Source organism: Neofelis nebulosa, chromosome 4 (assembly GCF_028018385.1).
Source record: "Neofelis nebulosa isolate mNeoNeb1 chromosome 4, mNeoNeb1.pri, whole genome shotgun sequence".
Taxonomy (NCBI): Eukaryota; Metazoa; Chordata; class Mammalia; order Carnivora; family Felidae; genus Neofelis; species Neofelis nebulosa.
Window position 1 is genome coordinate 138,645,803 of NC_080785.1, and position 19,942 is coordinate 138,665,744.

A 19,942-nucleotide genomic window follows, 5' to 3' on the forward strand; every position below is an offset into this window, starting at 1 on the left:
CCAGTAAGTCCCACATAGCCAGTTGTGTCACTGATGTTAGAACAGATGGCTGTTCCTACCAAATGAAATGGCTGGCTTATATTTAGGGGCCTCACTGTACAAAAAAAATCCATGTAATTCAACTCCAGAAGCACAGGACAATGAGATGCTTGCACTTTGAGATGCTTGTGAGAACAGAGTCCAAATAAAGGAAAAGCAATCAATATTTCATAAGATTTGTGTGCTTACTATGCTCAAAACACTTTTCCAAGATGCTGAAAATACACCTGTGAGCAAAATCCTGCCCTCGTGGAACTTACATCTTAGTTGATTCACACCTCCCTTTCAAGCTCATTTCAGAGCAATATGCACTGATTGACTACTGAAATTAGCCACACTGGTTTTTCTCTTCTGTACCCTCATATGGTATAATCTAAGTTACAAGCACATACGACGCAACCCTCCTGTAAAAGTTTGAGACCTCGGTTTCTTACCAGCAGTGTCAGAAAACTAGTTTGTACTGTATACTCTTTTCCGTGAGCAAAATGCAGTAGAACGGTCAAATAACCACTCATACATACTGCTGAAAGAGCAAAATGAGGACTATGGAAGAAAACACTGTTGGTACTGACGTCATGTGAGAGGCTGCACTGTTTTTTGTCCTGAGCTGTGTGAAGGTCCAAAACCATACGACAAGCAGAGTAAGGGCATCATCACAGAACAGTGAAAAGTGCAGGCTGTTCAAATGTTCGAGACTGTATGTTTGTGGCATTGTGCTGAGTACGAGGGAAAAAACAGCATGGTAAAACAGCCTTTGCCCATAAAGAGCTTCCAATCCAGTTGCAAAGCCAAGACATCCCCAGAAATACCACATCCCTTCATTTCAAAGCTGCTACCAAGAGTGTGTCAATATCCACCTCTGAGGAAGAATAAATAATACACCTTTCAACTTTATAATCAACTCTGATTTCAGAAATATTAAAAACAAAAAGAGGCATCTTGGAATCAAGGATATGCAATTAGAGTTACTCTGGTACCTCTCGGGTGCGGCTGTGCTACATCAGTGAAACTCAGGAGAAGGAAGGGGGTGCTCCTCTTGGTAGTCACCCAAAAGAATTTAGTTAATGCAATGCCACAAGAGTCTCAGCAAGGAATCTCCCCCACAATACAAGTTCTTTTATTTATTTTTGAGGGAGGGAGGGAGGGAGGGAGAGAGAGAGAGAGCGAGAGCACAAGTGGGAAGGAGCAGAGAGAGCAGGAGACAGAGAAAACCCAAGCAGGCTCCACAATGTCAGCACAGAGCCTGATGCGGGGCTCGAATTGATGAACCATGAGATCATCACCTGGGCCAAAATCAAGAGTCAGATGCTGAACCGACTGAGCCACCCAGGTGCCCCCATACAATGTCTAAGCAAAGAGCTAGCAATCTTTTATAGCATAACACCATCAACATTCATCCATCCATCCATCCAAACATTTATCAAGTACCTCATAGGCATCAAACACTGAAGGACATTCCTTTATGCCAGGAACTGAGTGAGGGGCTTCTTATGATTAAAACAGCAGTTCTCAACTAGGGGCAATTTTGCCCCTAGAGGGATGGTGTCAATGTCTGGAGACATTTTTGGTTGTCACATCTGGAGCAGGTGGTGCTACCGGCACCTAGTGTAGAGACCAGAGATGCTGCCAAATATCCTACAATGCACAGGACGTTCTCCCACAACAAAGAATTATCTGGCCCCAAATTTCATTAACAGTGAGGTTGAGAAACCCTCCATTAATTACAGCACCCTCAAAACCCCTATGGGGGAAACTCTACTCTAACCGATGCCCACTTGGGAGAAACTGAGGCTAAGAGGTATTAAATAACCAGGTCAGCGGGGAAGTGATGGAGCAGGGATTGTAACCCAGGAAATGCGAAGCGCTGAGCAACAAGCATTAACACCCTGCAAAACTCTTGGTGTGATTACAGGAACCCAGAGAGGAAGTATTTAAAAACAACTGAGTCACCAGGATGTAACACTCCTCATTTCACCCTCTCTTCCCTCAGTTACCATCCAAAAGTATTCCCTTTCTGCCTCTCACAAAGGCCGTCTCTTTCCCAGCACTCCTCCATCCCATCTTGATCTCTGGAAAGAAGTGTGTAGTAGGATGACTGTCTCATTTCTGATCTCTCCATTCATCGTTCCAAGAGTGGTTCCCATCAACATAAACAAAAACATCCCCTGCCCCCAAGGACTCAGAGAAACAGGCAATTCAATTCTTTCTGTGAATTCTCTTCCCAGAAGTGGCAGAATTTCGCACACGGTGTGCCCGAGAGGCCAGACGCAATCATAACCTCCGAGTAGGCAGGGTGGAAGAGGCAGTGGGAGGTGGGAGAGGCTGCCAGCTGGCAGGCAGATAGGAGAGGACAGGACACACGGGGGTGGTTTTCAGACTTCCCCAGCTCCTAGAGGAATTAGTCTTTGGCTTCTCAGTACAAATGCAGTGTTGGTCATTAGCTGCAAAGGAGTTAGGGCAACTGATGATTCTGAAAGTTAGGATGAACATCCATATCTTTTCAAGTGCAAAATCTGTGAATCAATCACCCAACTTCCAATTACCTTAAAAAAAAGGGGGGGGGGTTCCATCTTAAGTATGATACAAACTAACAACAACAACAAAAATCAACTAGCCATTTGGTCCAATAGGTATCTGTGAGGTATCAATTTCATTATTCCTTCAGCAGGAACAAATACCGCCCCCCCCCCCCCAGAAAGATTATCTAACAAACTACTCTGCAAAGGTTTTTTTCAGGACCCAAGGAAGAATACCATTTTATCAGGAGGGAAAACAAGGGAGATTACCGCAGTCACAGGGAAATTCTATTTCCTCTTTTTTTTAAAAAAAGAAAAGTAGCTGAGAGGACAGTCACTTAACAGTCTGTTCCTTATTCAACCCCAAATCCTGTTATGAGATGTACAGTTCAGTCATCGTAGACTATCTTCAGGAAGGTAGAAAACAGCTTTTTGCCTTTGAGACTGTGGAGGCTGAGGCTTACAGAGTAGGTGAAGAAAGTCAACAGTAAGTTGGCAAAAATGGTACCCCAGATTTTGTGTGGATTAAAGAGGGAACACTCCAGTAGTCTGCGATTCTCAGATGAAGCAAATCATTGTAACCAGGAAGCATAAAATTAATTCTTCTGTTAACAACAACACTTTGAAGGTCAGACTGCACCTTCAAATCACAGGGCTCTAAGGTTCTACAGGATAGAAGACTGCAATTTCAACAGCCCAGTACTTGGGGAGTAGGAGATCAGGGGAAAAAAAGCTGACCCTGCCAGTTCCTTACGGAGAGGCAGACTCCAAGAGAAAGGAACTGCACTCCCAGGCATCAACATACTTTTCTGTCATCTCAATGGACCTCTGACACCAGAAAAGTCTTTCTGGAGGGCGCTTTGGCATTATCTACTTAAATATACCTTCCATTTGTCTGCTCATTTACAAAACCAGCAAATAAAAATTTCACTAGTGCTAAGAAGCTTGTAAAAGCACTTGAACTGTACCACTGTCGATAAAAGCAGCAAAACTACCAAGAGCCTAAATGTCCATCCACTGAGGTCGAGTTTTAAACAACCACAGTGTATTCATATTACAAACCACTACGCAGTTTAAAAAAAGAAAGAAAAACAAAAGCAAAGCTCTATGCAATGACATGGGAAGCTCTCCTTATGGCTGAACACAAAAAGGATGCTGCAGACATAAAGCTGGACCAGAGGCCCAAGAAAGGCTGCCTGGAAGAACTAAGGTCAAAGCAGGGACCTAAGAAATGAAGGTTAATTTTTTGTGGCAGGGGAGGGGATTAGACGAAAGAAGGGAGCAGGGCAGGGAAGGGTGTCTGGGGTAAGGGGGTAGTGACCCTGCACATAGGGACAGATAGACATACATAACCCAGAGGGAAAGGCTAAGGGGCTGAGAGGCTATGGTGGCCTCAGGCAAACAGAACTTTGTCCATCAGCCACATTAAGTAGTTTTAGTTTTACCCAAAGGGCAATGGGAATCCGTGAAGTCAGTTAAGCAATAATAAACAATATTCGATGTGAGTTTCACAAAAATTACCCTGGCGGCCACCTCATGTCCTAAAGCCTGTCCCTTGTTTGCCCTGAATTTATAAACAGGTTCATTTCAAAATGTCAGGTGAGACTGAGCTTTTTATCTATCTGCCTGTCTATCTGCAATGATGCAGATCCCCAAGACACCACTAGGACAAAAAATGGGTATCTTCTCAAGCTGGCCAACTTAGGATTCTTACAACCTTTAATGTAGCCAGAATACCACTAGGCTTCTAATGAAAATTACAGAAAATAATACTGCTGTGAGAACATTAAGTAAGCAAACCACAAGATTTAGAAAGTGAATAGGAGATTTTTAAAATTATCTAGAATATGGACCCAAAAACCTACTTTAACTACAAACAAAATAACAGTGGAGACTTGCTGTAAGCTTACAAAGTGGAGACTTGCTGTAAGCTTGCAAAAAGTCTTTGGGTATTTTTATTGGTGGTGCCAAACCCTACTGGGTTTTAAAAGGCTTCTGAGTATCTGTTCAAGAGCATATTCTCTCTTTTTAGATAACTGTACTTAGGCAAACACAGACAGTATATCGTATATATCTACAAAGGGGTTCGAGGACCTCCCCCTGCTCAAATAAATCCAGTTTAAGAACCACTTGTTTCAAAACCCTTGTGTGTGTTAGTTCTTCATGGTCTACTTCCACCTATACTTAAAGGACTCCCTGTCCTGACACAGGTGTGTCACAGTCCCAATTTGCATTGGTCACCCACATCAGAATACCAGCTAGGAAACACTGAATGGGAGCAGGATTTCATGTGAGCTCTTCCTAAGTAAGAGTAGAGGGGTTGGGGGCAATTTACGGTGTGGGTGTACAATGTACACCACCTAATCCAGAAAAAATACAGCCAAGAGCAAAGAAAACCAAACAACAGCCACAACAGATGGCAATGATGCACCTTTCTTCCTAAAAGAAGGCAAAGGCTGTAAGGAAAGGGGAACACTGATCTGACCCTCGGTGGCCTCACAGGCCAGGGATTTGGCTTGTTTTCTGCAGGAAGAGCAAGTCCATGAACACCGTCTCTGGTCTTAGGGGCTCTTCCTTCCTGACACCATAGTCAAGGCTAGGCACCCTATATGCACAGACTCCACACGTGGGTATCTACAGCTAGTGCTTGCAAACCCTTGATCAGAACTCAGTTACAATTCCGAGTAATTAAACTTCATGTATCCCCTCCACTTTCTGGGGGGCGAGTGGGGAGGGAGTGCTCACAAGTAAATACCAGGATAAGCAGTAGAAACAAGAAGTTGGAACTTCCAGTATACACTCCATTGACTCCAGCTTTAAGGGCTGACCTCTTCTCGACCCCTGTTTCATTTTAATCCCTTAGTGGTTCTTTGAAAGAGACTGCTCCACTCTCCCATGCCCCATATGGTCCTCTTGCAGCCATATTTAACAAAATCAGTGCACACACTCTTGGTATGTCTCCACAGAAGGAGCTACCTGCTCAGTGCCTTCAACGCTGGTACAAAAACCCTTAAGCAATAGGAGTCTGTTAGAAGCCACCTCAAGTTTTAAACTGTGAGATTTGCAAAAGGTCAGGGTGGCCGTTCTTCTACTCTGGCTCCTCTCGTCATTTGACAGGACCCAGATATAGACATAATTATGGCCAAGGCCTTCCAGGGAACTGCAGAGGGGCTGCACACAAAGGGATCTTATTACGAGATAGTTTCATCAGGCAAATAAGAACTTGAGGGAAGATGCCAAACCAACCGCTTGCAAGACATATTCCCTACTCGCTCCCTAATTACCTTTTCATAAAACTGACAGCACTGAAAATTTCCTGGGGATTTGGGAATAAAAATAAAAACTTGTTATCTTGTAAAATGGAAGAAAAGCTGTCTCTTAACAGGGCCTGCTAAATTCTACCAAAGCCAAACATGAAAGTCTGACCTCTCAAAGTAATCAGCACTGTTTGAAAACCATTAAAATATACATTAAGATCTATTTTTCCTGTAGAAAGAAAAGAGAGAGAGAGAGAGAGAGAGAGAGAGAGAGAGAGAGAGAAAGTAGAGAATGAAAGAAAGAACAAAAAGAAAGAAAAATTATGTCCAGTTTAGTCGTAACTATTTCAAAACCGTAGATTCCTATCAAAGGCAACTGAACAGGTAATTCCCAGTTCTCAATCATCTCTGCACTGACAACGGGCAGGATGAACCCACTGTGTGCAGAGCAGAGACAGAAAGCTGGGGGTGGCTCTGCGGCCAGCAAGAGGAGGCCGGCCTGGTCTTCAAGAAAACTCCCACATGCCTGTGCCAGTCGTGCTGCACGTAGACAAGACCACAGTAATGCAACATGACCAAAGCAGAGAGAAATATTTGATGGAAAGTTTTGTTGTTATTGTAACCTATTTCTCTTTTTTTTTTTTTAATTTTTTTTTCAACGTTTTTTTATTTATTTTTGGGACAGAGACAGACATAGCATGAACGGGGGAGGGGCAGAGAGAGAGGGAGACACAGAATCGGAAACAGGCTCCAGGCTCCGAGCCATCAGCCCAGAGCCTGACGCGGGGCTCGAACTCACGGACCGCGAGATCGTGACCTGGCTGAAGTCGGACGCTTAACCGACTGCGCCACCCAGGCGCCCCTAACCTATTTCTCTTTTGGAAGCACTACCAACAAGACCAGCAGAGATGGGAAAACAAGAAAGAGATCGATCGATCAATTCAGCTACTTAATACCAACCAGAAAATGGTTTGGCAAGTAAGGTAGTAAAATTTAGTGAGTCTAATTTTTGAAAGAAAGACTCCTGGAGAATCTCTGGATTATAAGTATCTTTGTGCATTATTTTTTTGTTTGTTTTTTCTTTTATTTTTTAAATTTACATTCAAGTTAGTTAGCATATTTATGCATTATTATAAAAGACTGTATTAGCTGTGTTTATTTATCTGTCCAGATAAAGACACTGTTTTGGGGCGCCTGGGTGGCTCAGTCGGTTAAGCATCTGACTTCGGCTCAGGTCAGGATCTCATATTTCATGGGTTCTGGCCCCACATTGGGCTCTCAGCTCACGATCTCACAGTTCATGGCTTTGAGCCCCACATCAGCACAGAGCCCACTTCGAATCCTCTGTCTCTCTCTCTGCCCCTCCCCCATTCACGCTCATACATGTGCACACATGCTCTCTCTCAAAAATAAACATTAAAAAAAACAGATAATGTCCTAAAAGGTTAGTATGCATAGTATGCATGCCACTTCCCTGTTATATCAAGAAATGTCTAAATTATTTTTTCCTGTCTCAGCTAACAAACTATTAGGATTTATTTTCAGAGAGTTAACCATTTGTCCACTGTGCACTTTAGAAATTATGTTTACTATGAATTTTAAGTGAATCCCTGCATGGCCTAACACACACACACACACACACACTCTCTCTCTCTCTCTCTCTCTCTCTCTCTCTCTCTCTAACCCACCAGTCCCAACATTTTAAGTCCAAAGTTCTCAGACAGTACACCCACTCTCCCACCAGAACTTCACTGCTGCTGCTAGTCCCTAAAACACTGAGTTCCTTGATTTTAAACAGCTCTCTGGTGGGTGCATGGACACTCTGTTTGCCAATAAGTTAAAGCCAATTCCTAGTGCCTCCTCATAAAGGAGTGTTCAACACGCAGAAATTAGCCACTGCTAAAAACAGATCAGGGAAACATCTGGCTTTGGAGTCAGCCAGACCAGAAATCCCAGCATTGCCACTTAGATGCTATGTAATTTGGGGCAAGTCAATTTTCCTGAGCTGAGCCTCAGTTTTTTCATCCTTAAAATGGGGATGATGGAAATACCTGCTTTGCAGTACTTTGTAAGGACTAACTGAGGCAATCCGTGTGTGGTGCCTGGCTCACAGAAGTGGTCAAACAATGACAGCCATTAATAATGCTATTAGTCACTACAAGGTATTGGCTAAGATGCTTAATTTTTCAAGTTGTAAATAAAATTCCTCTTTTTAAATTAAAAAAAAATTTGTTTCATGTTTATTTTTTTAATTTTTTAAAATTTTTTTATTTATTTTTGAGACAGAGAGAGACAGAGCATGAGCAGGGGAGGGGCAGAGAGAGAGGGAGACACGGAAACTGAAGCAGACTTCAGGCTCTGAGCTATTAGCACAGAGCCCAATGCGGGGCTTAAACTCACAAACCGCGAGATCATGACCTGAGCTGAAGTTGGATGCTTAACCAACCGAGCCACCCAGGCACCCCTGGGAATCTGCATGTAAAAAAAAAAAAAAAATTGTTTATTTTTTGAGAGAGAGAGTGTAAGCACAAGTGGGGCAGAGAGAGAGGAAGACACAGAATCCGAAGCAGGCTCCAGGCTCTCAGCTGCCCACACAGAGCCCTACGTGGGGTCAAACTTGTCAACCACGACATCATGACCTGATGCTCAAGCCACCCAGGTGCCCCTCATGTTTATTTATTTTTGAGAAAAGAGATAGACCATGAGTGGAGGAGGGGGGCAGAAAGGGGAAACACAGAATCCAAAAGAGGCTCCAGGCTCTGAGCTGTCAGCACAGAGCCCAACACAGAGCTTGAACTCACAAACCTCAAGATCATGATCTCAGCTGAAGTCAGGCACTTAACCGACTGTGCCACCCAAGTGCCCCTAATTTTTTTTTTCTCCAATATACAGATTTTAAAGTTTATTTTGAAAGAGACAGTGTGAGCAAGGGAGGGGCAGAAAGAGAGGTAGAGAGAGAATCCCAAGCAGGCTCTCTGCACCGTCAGCCCAAAGCCTGACGCTGGGCTCAAACTCATGAACCATGAGATCATAACCTGACCCGAAATCAAGAGTTGGGCACTTAACCGACTGAGCCACCCAGGTGCCCCACCCCCCTAAAATTCTTCTTAAAGGCATTTTCCCAGTGTTAAGTAAAGCATATAGCTATCAGGATTTCATAATTCTTAAATGTCATTTATTGAAATCCTGTATTTAAGAAGCTGTTCTTATTTCAGAATTACTAGTGAGGAAAAAAAGATCTTTGTGAAATTTCTACAGACCCTTACATGGCATTTGATGAATACTAGTGCTTACCAACTTGAGTAATCTAGCTGGATGGTTTGGTTTTTAAAGTTTAAAAAAAATTAGTTGTTTTATTTGTTACCCTCGCATAACTATCTCCTTAATGAGAAAACTATGATTCATGGAGAGATTGTAAACTCACACAACAGATTATTTTCAGTAACAGCCAACAGCTTTTAGGAAAACATCTACCCAACACACAAGATCTTTTAAAGACACAGTCACTGCAGCTGCCAGTTAACAATGGAAAGCTCCTCAGACATGAGGCTGAGATAAGGAGAGAAAGTGTAGTACCTAAAATCTGCTGTAAACTCCGAGCCTGTCCCTAGTACAGTGGTTCATCAGAGGAGACAGAAAAAGGCCTAGAAACAGGAATAAAGGGAAGGAAGAAAATAAATTTCCTATGTAGAGGTTGAAACAAGCACAGAGTTTATCTTGGGAAAGAAACCCCTGATGATGTAATAGAGGGATTCAGGCACACTGTCATTTATTCCTACAAAACCAGTTATTCCAAAACCAAAACCATTTCTCTTTTCACAGCACACTGTTACTCGACCAAAAAGAGGGTGCTAGAACACTGGAAGCAGAGAGGAACAAGGGTCTACCAAGCTTTATCACCAATAAGGAAATGAAATGTTATTGCAGTGAACACTACCACGCCTCCCCAACAAGAGGCCAAAGATTATTATTACCAGGTGGTCTATACTGTTTTCCCCTCCAGGCAGACAGCAATTTTGCAAATTTAGCCAACTTGTGTAAAAATTTGTCATGTTAGTTCCTTGTACCCAGTATTCAGATCCCAATCTAACAGTAATGTCACGTTTTAGTAAGAATGATAGCTTGCTCTCCGTCATCACAAGATACTAATGGACAGTTTTTGATAAGGGCTCTAAAGGGATAGCGACATGAAGGACTCAATTTGAGGAGGGTGACCCCTAAGCTAAGGAAGGTGTGGGGCCAGAAGGAGAAGCAGTAGTAGTCCAGGCAGTGGCAACGGAACAGGCAAGGGTTCAGAGGTGGGAAACAGCCCAGAGCATGTGAAGAATTGGAAGGAGGCTAGCAGGCCTGAGGCACTATAGGCAAAGGGGAAAATGGAAGATGGGGAGGGTGAACAGCCTGGCAGAGGCCAGACCAAGCAGGGCCTGTAGGCCATAGTAAAAGGATTTGAATTTTCACTGGGCTACAAAGCCCTGTGGCGTCTGCCTCTCCAACTTACCCCCAAGCCCTCAGCAAGTGACTTCTACACTCCTACTCATCTTCCCAGACACCTTGGTCCCCTGCCTTTCTGTCAACACCCTATGATCCTCTCCCATCAGGGCCTTTGGATTTGCTGTTCTTTCGGCCTAAAGCTCATCCATGACATCCAGATGGCTCGTGCCTTCATATCCTCTAAGCCTTGGTTCAGAAAATTCCTCACCCTATTTTAAACTGCATGCTTCCATGCTTTATCTTTCTCCAGAACACTCATCACCACCTAACATAGATGTTTCAATTTGTTGTTGTTACCGGTCTCCTTCACTAGATAGAAGCTCTATAAGGGCAGTTCTGGAACATTTCCTGTTTTTTTCTGAAAATGAGAACAGTATCTAGCACAAAATAGGTGTTCAGTAAATACAGGCTGACTGAATTAATGAACGAACACCAACAAAAAGACACATGAGAGGGTTTTACCAGACAGAAACAATCCACTTTAGACTGTAAAATTGTATTTTAAAACCCCACTTCCTCAGTTTTTCGTTACCTAAATAAACACTTGAGGATTTCACATGAAGAAGGCAGGCTCCATGCCCCACTGGCCTCCAACCTCCACTTCTACCCCTGCCAGTTCAATCTGCACATAGCTACCATGCTGGTCTCCCAACGCCCACCCCCTGGGGTGACCTGTCTCCTGCTGCACCTCTGTCTCCTACCCTCCAGTGCTCCAGCCAAGCTCTGGGCTCCGACGCAGAGATGTCCCCACCTCAGAAGTTGCTTCCACACCAGACTGGCTAACTCCTCCTTCAAGGATTAACAACAGCGCCAACTTCCCCATTCATCTCCTCCAGGAAGCCTTCCTTAACTAACCCCTGCTTTCCCACCAACTCACCCTGTCCTCCCTGCCAAGTTATGGAGATGCCTGATTTTCTGGGCTTACCTTCTCACCACCCAAGGCCTCGCAGGGTTGCTAGGAAGTTTGGATTCCCTCTAAGTGCACTGGGAAGCCTCCAAGGGATATGTAACTGCCAGTTTACTTGGCTATCCACCCTCCTCCACCCAGCTGCATTCTCTGGAAAACTGGCAGACAAAATTCTTCCTATCCACTCTCAACTAACTGATGACCTCCTAACTTCTCTCCTACTTCACAGGAAAGAACTAATTACCTTATGCTTCCCCAATTCCATGTTTCTACCCGCAATGCATCTACAGGCTCTTCCTCTCAGAATACCAGAATAAAGTCCCATTCTATCCAAAGCTGACCAGTCTACTTGGGCACTGATCCCATCCCCTTTTCTCATCTCAGAGCATAATCCTTATAGTTTTATCTATTTTCTCACATGCAATCAATTATCCCCCACTCCTGGATATTTCCAGTGGCAGACAAATATGACCTAGTATTATCCAAAACAAAACAAAATGGAATAAAATAAACCTTCCCTATTCCCCTTTATCCATACTCTTGTCCTGCTACTGCCACATTTCCCCATTTTCTTTCAGAGCAAAACCCTTTGGAGACCTGCCCACATCTGTCGTCTCCATTTCCTCAGTGCTGGTCCTCACAGTACCCCCAGTCCCTCCCTCAGCCCCCTCCACTGAGGCATTTCATCCACTGATGAAGGTCGTTAATCACCTCCACACTTCCAGAGCCAAAGATCAGTTCCCTGGCCTGGCTTTACTTCACACAGCATCTGACATAGGCAATCACGCCTCACTTCAAGTGTTTCTCCTTTTGAATTCTATACCAACCACGCTCAGCTGGATTCCCTTCCCATCTCCTAGCGATTCCTCCCCCCTCCCACAGCTTCCTCCTCAACCCCACCCCCTCAAGGAGGACCGCTGGCCCGCTTCTACTCTCTGTCCACACTCGCACCTTGGAGGAACTCACCCTGTCCCGTAGTTTTCCAGGTTCTGTACGCAGGTGACATGGATGCGCACAACGCCACCAGCCCAGGCTGCCCCACCAGGCGTGGCTGTATACTCCACAGCTGCAGGCCAATGCTAAGTACCTCACACACACTGTGGCCGAAACCCGAGCCCCTTGACCAAGTCTCCACTGTCTCCGCCACTCCTCACCACTCGGCTGCTCAATCCTTACCTTTCTCCCCCACCCACATCCAAGTCTTCACGAAATCATGTCAAATCCACCTCCAAACCATACCCTCCACAGGATACCCTGCCACTGCCATCACCACCTCTCACCTAATTGCCTGGTCTCCACACCCTTCCCTCGAAACACTTAGCATACAAGAGCTGGTGGTTTTCACACTTCACAGATCAGGCCATTCCCCTGCAGTAGGCTCCCTTTACGCGTAGGATAAACCCAAATCCTAACCTTGGCCTTTGTGGTCTGACCTTCATAAGCTTCATTTTTCCTCCATTCCTCTCCGTTCCTATCACAGAGGCTGTGTAATTGTTTTTTCCATCCGCATGGAATATTCCTTCCCCCATCCCAGATGAACCAGTGACAGCGTCTTTCACACCATTTAGATCTCAGCTCCAATGCTAAATTCCCAGAAAAGCCTTCCTTGATCATGTTAGCTAGAGCTACCACCCCCCCGCCCAACATCATTAGCTTACTTTACAGCACTCTATGTCCTTGAAAAATGTTTGTGTATTTACTGTGTCTCCCTTTGGCAGAGGGCAGGGGCTCCTTCTGACTTGTGTCACTCTATCCCCAGCATCCATCAGAGAACCTGGCACTTAGTGGGTAAGTCTGCAAATATCTGCTGACCAACTGCCTTACTGAGGGTTAGGGTTGTGCCTTCCTACCTTGTTTGCAGTTGTACCCTCAGACTCCAGACCAGCAAAAGGCACAGATAAAGGGTCTACCAAATGTCTGTGGGAGAAAAGCTAAATGAATGAAGGCAAAACAGCCAGAGGATTCTCAAAGCAGGAATCATGCTGGACAAAATACTCTGGGGCCTGCCGAGAGACAAGGCCTGGACCTCGTCAGGAAACAAAATAACCAGGCTAGCAAGTTCAAGTCCTGCCTGTCGTTAAGTGCCCAAAGCAGTAACATGGGTGTCCTTGATCAAGTATAAACGTCCCTAAATACAAACCCTGTAATTAAAGATTTAAAATTGGCTAGAATGGGGTTACAAAGAATGATGGTTTTCATGTTCCATATTTCATTAGTAAAATCTTTACAATGACTATGTATTAACTTCTATCATAATGATGATTTTTTTCCCATTAAAACCTATCTGTCCATATAGTTTCCAAGGAGAACAAGGTAACTTAAATGAAGAACTGCTTCCAGTTAGAATGGAAATTTACAAGAATTGACCAGGCAATTTTCTAAATTCCCTCACCAGGCAGAAAACCCCTTGTGACTACCGTCCCCTGTCCTCAGCACCTCCCCTCCAACACACACCATCATACAAATAGGAGCCTCGGTTATCCCATCCCTTTCACAATTTAGTGAAGACAACTTACTCTACTTGCTACAATTTACCTTTCTTGCTCAGAAAAAGAAGTTTGTGGAACATTCTAAGAAGCTATCTAAAAGACAAACTTCAGGCTTCCAGAAGAGGAGCTGCACCACTCTGTACAAGCAGGAGAGAGTAAATAACCACACGGGGCTTCTCTCTGCAAGTCAAAAGGAGAGGTCTAAAGGAGGAAACAAGAAATGTCAATTCCCACTTCTCATTTTCACTGGAGTCTTAAGACAACTCGAAACTTGGGTTCATTTCCTACACTCTGCCCTCCCGAGCACACTGAGGTTTCCTCTGACCGCCAACATACTGCCTGCTCAAGGAAACCGGCCATCTCCCTTCCTGCTGCTTGCTCCCCTATACGTCCTGCAGGAGCACCCGATCAGAAGCACGCTCAGGACACCCCGTTTTCATTACTGATAAAATGAACAGAATCAGCAATTAACATATGTTGAACAGTTACTCTGCAAGCTACTGCACAAAGTGCTGAAACAGCACTACAACATTTAATCCTTCCAACCACTATGGGGCAATACCACTATTCCCACTTTACAGTCAGTCAACTGAGGCTTAGCAAATCTATTTAATTTTCCTCAAGTTAACTCACCAGCCACAGCTGAGATTTGAGCCTAAGTCTGTTTAACTCCAGAATCAGTAGTTTCCACCACTGCCTTGCAAGTTGTCTTTTTTAAACCTACCACATGGAACCCCTTTCCTGCCTAACTCCTAAGAATAGCACACAGAAGCAAGGTTGCATGATAGACATTTTAGGAAGCTGATTTAAAGCAGTGCTTCTCAAATGGCAAAATACATAATGATCTCCAATAAGTCCACAAAGAAATGAGAAAAATAAGGATAACGCATTGTGTCTTTTTAAAACTTTCTTCAAATTTAAAAAACTGTCCTTTATTCCAAAACAATGGCCCTCATACTTTTATAATGGTAGTAACTATATGTGTGTCGAATTATCTATATTTCAAAATGCTAGCAACCCTATCATTGGTCCCCAATTTATTTAGGAAACTTTCTGGTATAAAATAGAAAATCCTGGAACCACTGGTTAAAAACATTCATTTTGGGGGTTGTCCCCCCCCTCCCCCTCCCCCCCCCCTCCCCCCCCGCCTGCATTACTGGAGTTCAAGATTGTGGAAAACATCAGTGTAACCTGGGAGGGAAATATTTTTTGTTTTAAGATTGTGGATGTAATTGATAATAACCTATGACTTTTGCCTGCCATAAGCTTACACAGAACAGAAAAGCATTTCATGTTAGCAGGGTCTTTATTACAAAAAGGAACAAGAACACTTAATCTAGTTTTATGTTGAGTGCCTGAAATGTAAAAATCATTCTTTTCCTTCTTTTGCTCATTTATAATAATCCCTGCTGTACAAGATGAATATAAATGTAATCCTCTGCCTTTCTCTCAAAAGTACAGTAACTCCAACTGTTAAGTCTACTAACAGGCTTCTTTTTCTCCTTAGAACTTCAATCAAAAAATACTTTAATAATCAGAGGGGCACATTTATTAAAAATACTGCCATAAACTTTGAATATCAATGTGATTAAAAGCAATCTTGCACTGAAATGCTATTTAAATAGTGAAATTTCACTTCTTTTTTAAAAGATTTTTTTCCTAATGGCACAAATCCCAGATGATTGTGTTTCCTATCTGCTACAACCTTAGCTTTCATTTCATCTTTTTTTAAAGTCAATTACTTCTAATGCAAACCGCACACATGTCCCCTCCCCCTCCAAGAAAAGATCTGTATAAAGGAACCGGTAAACACAACTTATAGACTGTTCTAAGGCACAGCAAAGAAAAGGCTCTGGTATCTTTAGAATAAATGTGGGGGCAGGGGTAGTAAAGTTCAGTTTTTCTAGCTGAGGAAAAGAAAACAAAGGTCATAGCAACCTGCTCAAGCTCATGAAAAGCAGGCGAGCATTCTGGAATGGGCTCAGCACGGCAGTGGGTCAAGCATGTGGACTGTGGAGTCAGGCAGATCTGGGTTAGTGTCTCTTACATGCTTCATGATCTTACTGAGGTACCTCATTTCTCTGAGCCTCAGTTTCCTCATCTGTAAAAGGGGGAAATGGGAATGCTGAGATCACAGGAGTGCTGACAAGATGACATAAGGTAAAGCATATGTTGGCACAGAATAAACGTTCTCACCAAGCTTAAGCTGTCCACATATACACAGGTATGCTGTGAGATGTGGCATTGAGAAAGCAGGATATCCTTATAAGAAATGAGGCCATAGAACATGTAGGTCACACTCAGTAACGATGCACAAATTTCTCCCAAAGTTAGAGTTCACAAGAAACAAAACTGTAACTTGAGTAAAGCTTGGGAACCCCACGCCATCACAGGTAACGCACATGGTCTCCATTAACAACAAAGCCTAGAGGGTGGAGAAATTCAGCATGGATTGTGCCAGGTGTTAACTCTTCAGCAAGTACAAAATCTTAAAAGTGTGAGATACAAGGATGGTGTATACCCTCCTCATCAGTCAAAATGCAGATCTGGTTCCTGCTGAAGCAGCCTCCTAATTCCCAAAATGACCTCCAATGGGGCTCCAAACTAGTTTCTCCAAACTACAAGGGCAGAAACTCTGAAGAATTTGAGTCAGGCACCCTTTTTAAAATCCCATGAAAGTTTGCTTCTTTCTCCAGTGGGGCTTAACAGAAGCTGATCACCATCCTCACAGTTTAAGGCTCTTAAAAGCTGAGACAATGACAGCTCTGTTGATGCTCTGCATTTGAACTGCCCTGAAACAGACATATACCCTAGAGAAGTGGCAGTGAATGACAAAAGAGGACAAGGACGGGATCCTTCTTACACAAAACCTCACATACATTCTTTCATCTTCCTTCTAACCCAACATACTTCTTCAATACTGGATAAATTTTTGGTTTAAGAATAATAACTTTTACTATTTTAAAGATTCTCCCCTTCAAAACAAGTTTGAGGAGTACCAAAATCACATTCTGCAGAATGAGTTTTCCTTCATTAACCAAGGAACCCATTAGAACAAGAACTGGCAAACTTTGTCTGTCAAGAGCCAAGCAGTAAATTGTGGGCTTGGCAGACTGTATGGCTTCGGTTGCACCTACTCAACTCTGCTGTTCCTTGTATGGAGAAAGCCGCCATAGACCATCAGTAAAGTAAATGAATGGCTGTGGCTATGTTCCAATGAAACTTTACTATGGACTCTAATATCTGAATCTCATATTTTTTCACATATCATCAAACAATCATTTTCTTCTGAGTTTTTACTTCAATGATTCAACAATGTAGAAACCATTCTTAGCTAGGCTGCAGGCAGGATTTGGTCCACGGGCTGTCATCTACATTAAAAGAGCTAAGGAACCAGAACTAAGAGGAAGGAATCCCTGCTCTGTGGGAGTGTCTCACTAGGTCTCCAGGGGCTCTTTCACTCTGGAGTTCGTGCAGACTTTAGACAGTTTCATACATCAACTGTCAGACAACTGCCCATTGTCAGTGCAGCCCTAGCTCTCATCCGTGAGGCATCAAGTGTGGGTGACCTGCAATCGAATCACCTGAGTGCTCCTTAAATGTATGAACCTGATTCAGATACAGTGAACTTGGATCTCATGGATTCCTAAGGCTCAGTTTCGATCTCCACTTGAAATGTAGGCAGAATGCAAACACTGCCACCTGCAGAACACTCATACACCTATGAAAGATATCAGAAAGGGCAGCCTGGCTTGCCTCAAAAGAAGGTACAGCACACATAAAGACTCCATTCTGCAGGAGACAAGGTGAAGTCCATGTAAGCAGAAAAGAAGAAAACCTAAAGAAATGATATGCTGTCTGGGACATGCTTCGAAATAATTCAGTGTGGGGAGTGGGGTAGGGATGAAACAAGATTGGGCCATGACTCATTAGGTGTTTAAGCTGTATGAAGGATACAAGGAGGCTCATTAAAATTTTTTCTGTATCTTTTGTAGATTTCAAATTGTTCATAAGAAAAAGCTGGGGGGAAAAAAGGTGAAAGAAACCCTACAGAAAAACAGAAATGTTCTTCACTTCAGGAAAAGGGTTTTATGCTTATAATGCAGTTACTTTAACAGTATTTCACACAAATACCTATTTGTTTTCAGTTAACTAACTATGACCATTTTCTTCTCTAGGCAAGAAAAATTTAGTATTGATACGGTGACTCAGTTAGTGTTGACTGAGGCTGCCCATGCCGAGTCAGTCTTTTATTTTCTTTTCTTTTAATCTTGCTGCTTATAGATGCCAACCAACCTCTTTTTCATCTTGCCCTAGGCTCAATTATGTCATTGTTATTATGACAGGGAAATCACCTGTCATCAAGTGTGGCTAACACTCTGGGTCGCCATTCCACTCCCTTGCCTAAATATCACAGATAAGAGAGGTGGTGTCCTGTCTGCACTTTCTGGAAAGTGTAAATGGAGTGCTAAACTCAGGACAAATCAACAGGAAGTGCTGAAAGACAGCCTCTGGCCTTCCGAGGGCCATAAAGCATACCTCCCACAGAATAGGTACCTTTGGGGGAGGAGGGCATGGAGACAATGGAAAATTGGATGATTCGACCTCTTCATCCTTGAGAGACTCAACTCAATCTTTCTAAGTAGCCCAATTAATACATTTTTGGCAGCAAATATTTACTGAGCACAAACAGTGCAGAAGATGACTATACCTCCATCAACAATGCTCCTGTCCTCTGGGAGTTGACATTCTAATGAAAGAGCCACCACATAATATATACTTTCAAATGGTGACAGAATAAGTTGCTTTTTTTTTTTTTTTAATCTGCCAAGAAATCAAGGCATTTGTTTTTCCTTTTTTAAGGCTCCCTATATATGTTCAGTCACTAATATGGAAACTTTAATCAGTTACTCATATCAATCAATTTCATCTAAAAATAATTTTGTTAGATATAGAATTTCACAAGTTACCTTTGGAAAATAGAGTAATTTATCTTCTAAGTTTAATCATTTGAAAACAGCCAAAATGTATTATCCGTCTGTTTCCACTCAGATCACCTGTGTTATCAACTACAATTACAAATTACAAGAAACCAAAGGCAATAAGAATGTGAGGATGCAAATGGAAACAGGATGACCTCTAAAAGATAACTGAAATTTTATCCTAACATTTGCCTACCTGTGCTAATTAGGAAAAAAAGGGATGAGACATTAGCTAAACCACAACTAACCTCACTTCCATCTAAATCAATAGTTCTAACCTCTCCCACAGCCTTAACCCTTGGGCAGTCTTACCATGAGAGAACTGGCCAAACTAAGCTACAGGAGAAAAAAAAGACAAAAATCATGGCTTACCAGTTTTGAATTTTGGGGGTCAAGATAAATGAAGGATCTCTGAGAATTCAAGAGAAGCTGTAGACATTACTAGGAAGTAGACATACAGGGGTGCCTGGATGGCTCAGTCGGTTAGGCTTGGAACTTCGGCTCAGGCCACGATCTCATGGCTCATGAGTTCAGGCCCTGCATCGGGCTCTGTGCTGACAGCTCAGAGCATGGATCCTGTTTCTGATTCTGTGTGTGTGTGTGTGTGTGTGTGTGTGTGTGTGTGTGTGTGTCTGTCTCTCTGTCTGCCCCTCCCTGGCTCTATCTCTCTCTCAAAAATAATCATTTAAAAAAAAAAAAAAAACTTAAGAAAACAGTAGATGTACACAGTTTAGCCTACAATTTCAAGGAAACTATGACTGCACTACAGCCCATTCAAGTCCCAGATATTAACCCCCTGACCCAAATAAATACTAAATTCAGAAATAAAGTCTAAGATTATCAGCAGTTTTAAGGATTGAAGAAATTATATGCACTGAATCATTTTCGGTATGTTATCTAATTTAATTTCCACTCCTACAACCTTGGGAAGCAGGTATTATCACGTTTTACAAAGAGGGAAAGCCAGATTCTGAGAGGTAAAAAACAAGTACAAGGTTAAGCAACTTGCTCTCATACCCAGGCTTTTACCCCTAAGTCCACAATCATAAAGTAACTGGATGAGAACTCAACAAGTCTGGTTCATATTCCCAAACATCTTCCAAGATGGGCAGTTTCTGATTCTTAGTGCTTCAATCATGTGGTCGATTTATCTACATTTAACCTCCTTGCCAAGAGGAATTAGTACAGATTTAGTTCCACAACACCTTTTCTTGGTAGGAAATAATCGTCACTAAAGACAAAAGATAACTAATAATTTTTG

General features: G+C 42.9%; 1 protein-coding gene and 1 long non-coding RNA gene across 3 annotated transcripts in view; both read right to left on the reverse strand.

The window, feature by feature from the left end:
• Window positions 1–19,942, reverse strand: part of ATXN7 (ataxin 7) — a 95,420-nt gene that overhangs the window by 71,443 nt on the left and 4,035 nt on the right. The gene's annotated exons all lie outside the window — the stretch shown is intronic.
• LOC131509956 (uncharacterized) lies at window positions 1,917–14,828 on the reverse strand. Its single transcript, XR_009260825.1, has 2 exons — window positions 6,680–14,828; window positions 1,917–6,435 (listed from the first exon to the last, which is right to left on the reverse strand). It is a non-coding gene; the product is annotated as an uncharacterized LOC131509956 (long non-coding RNA).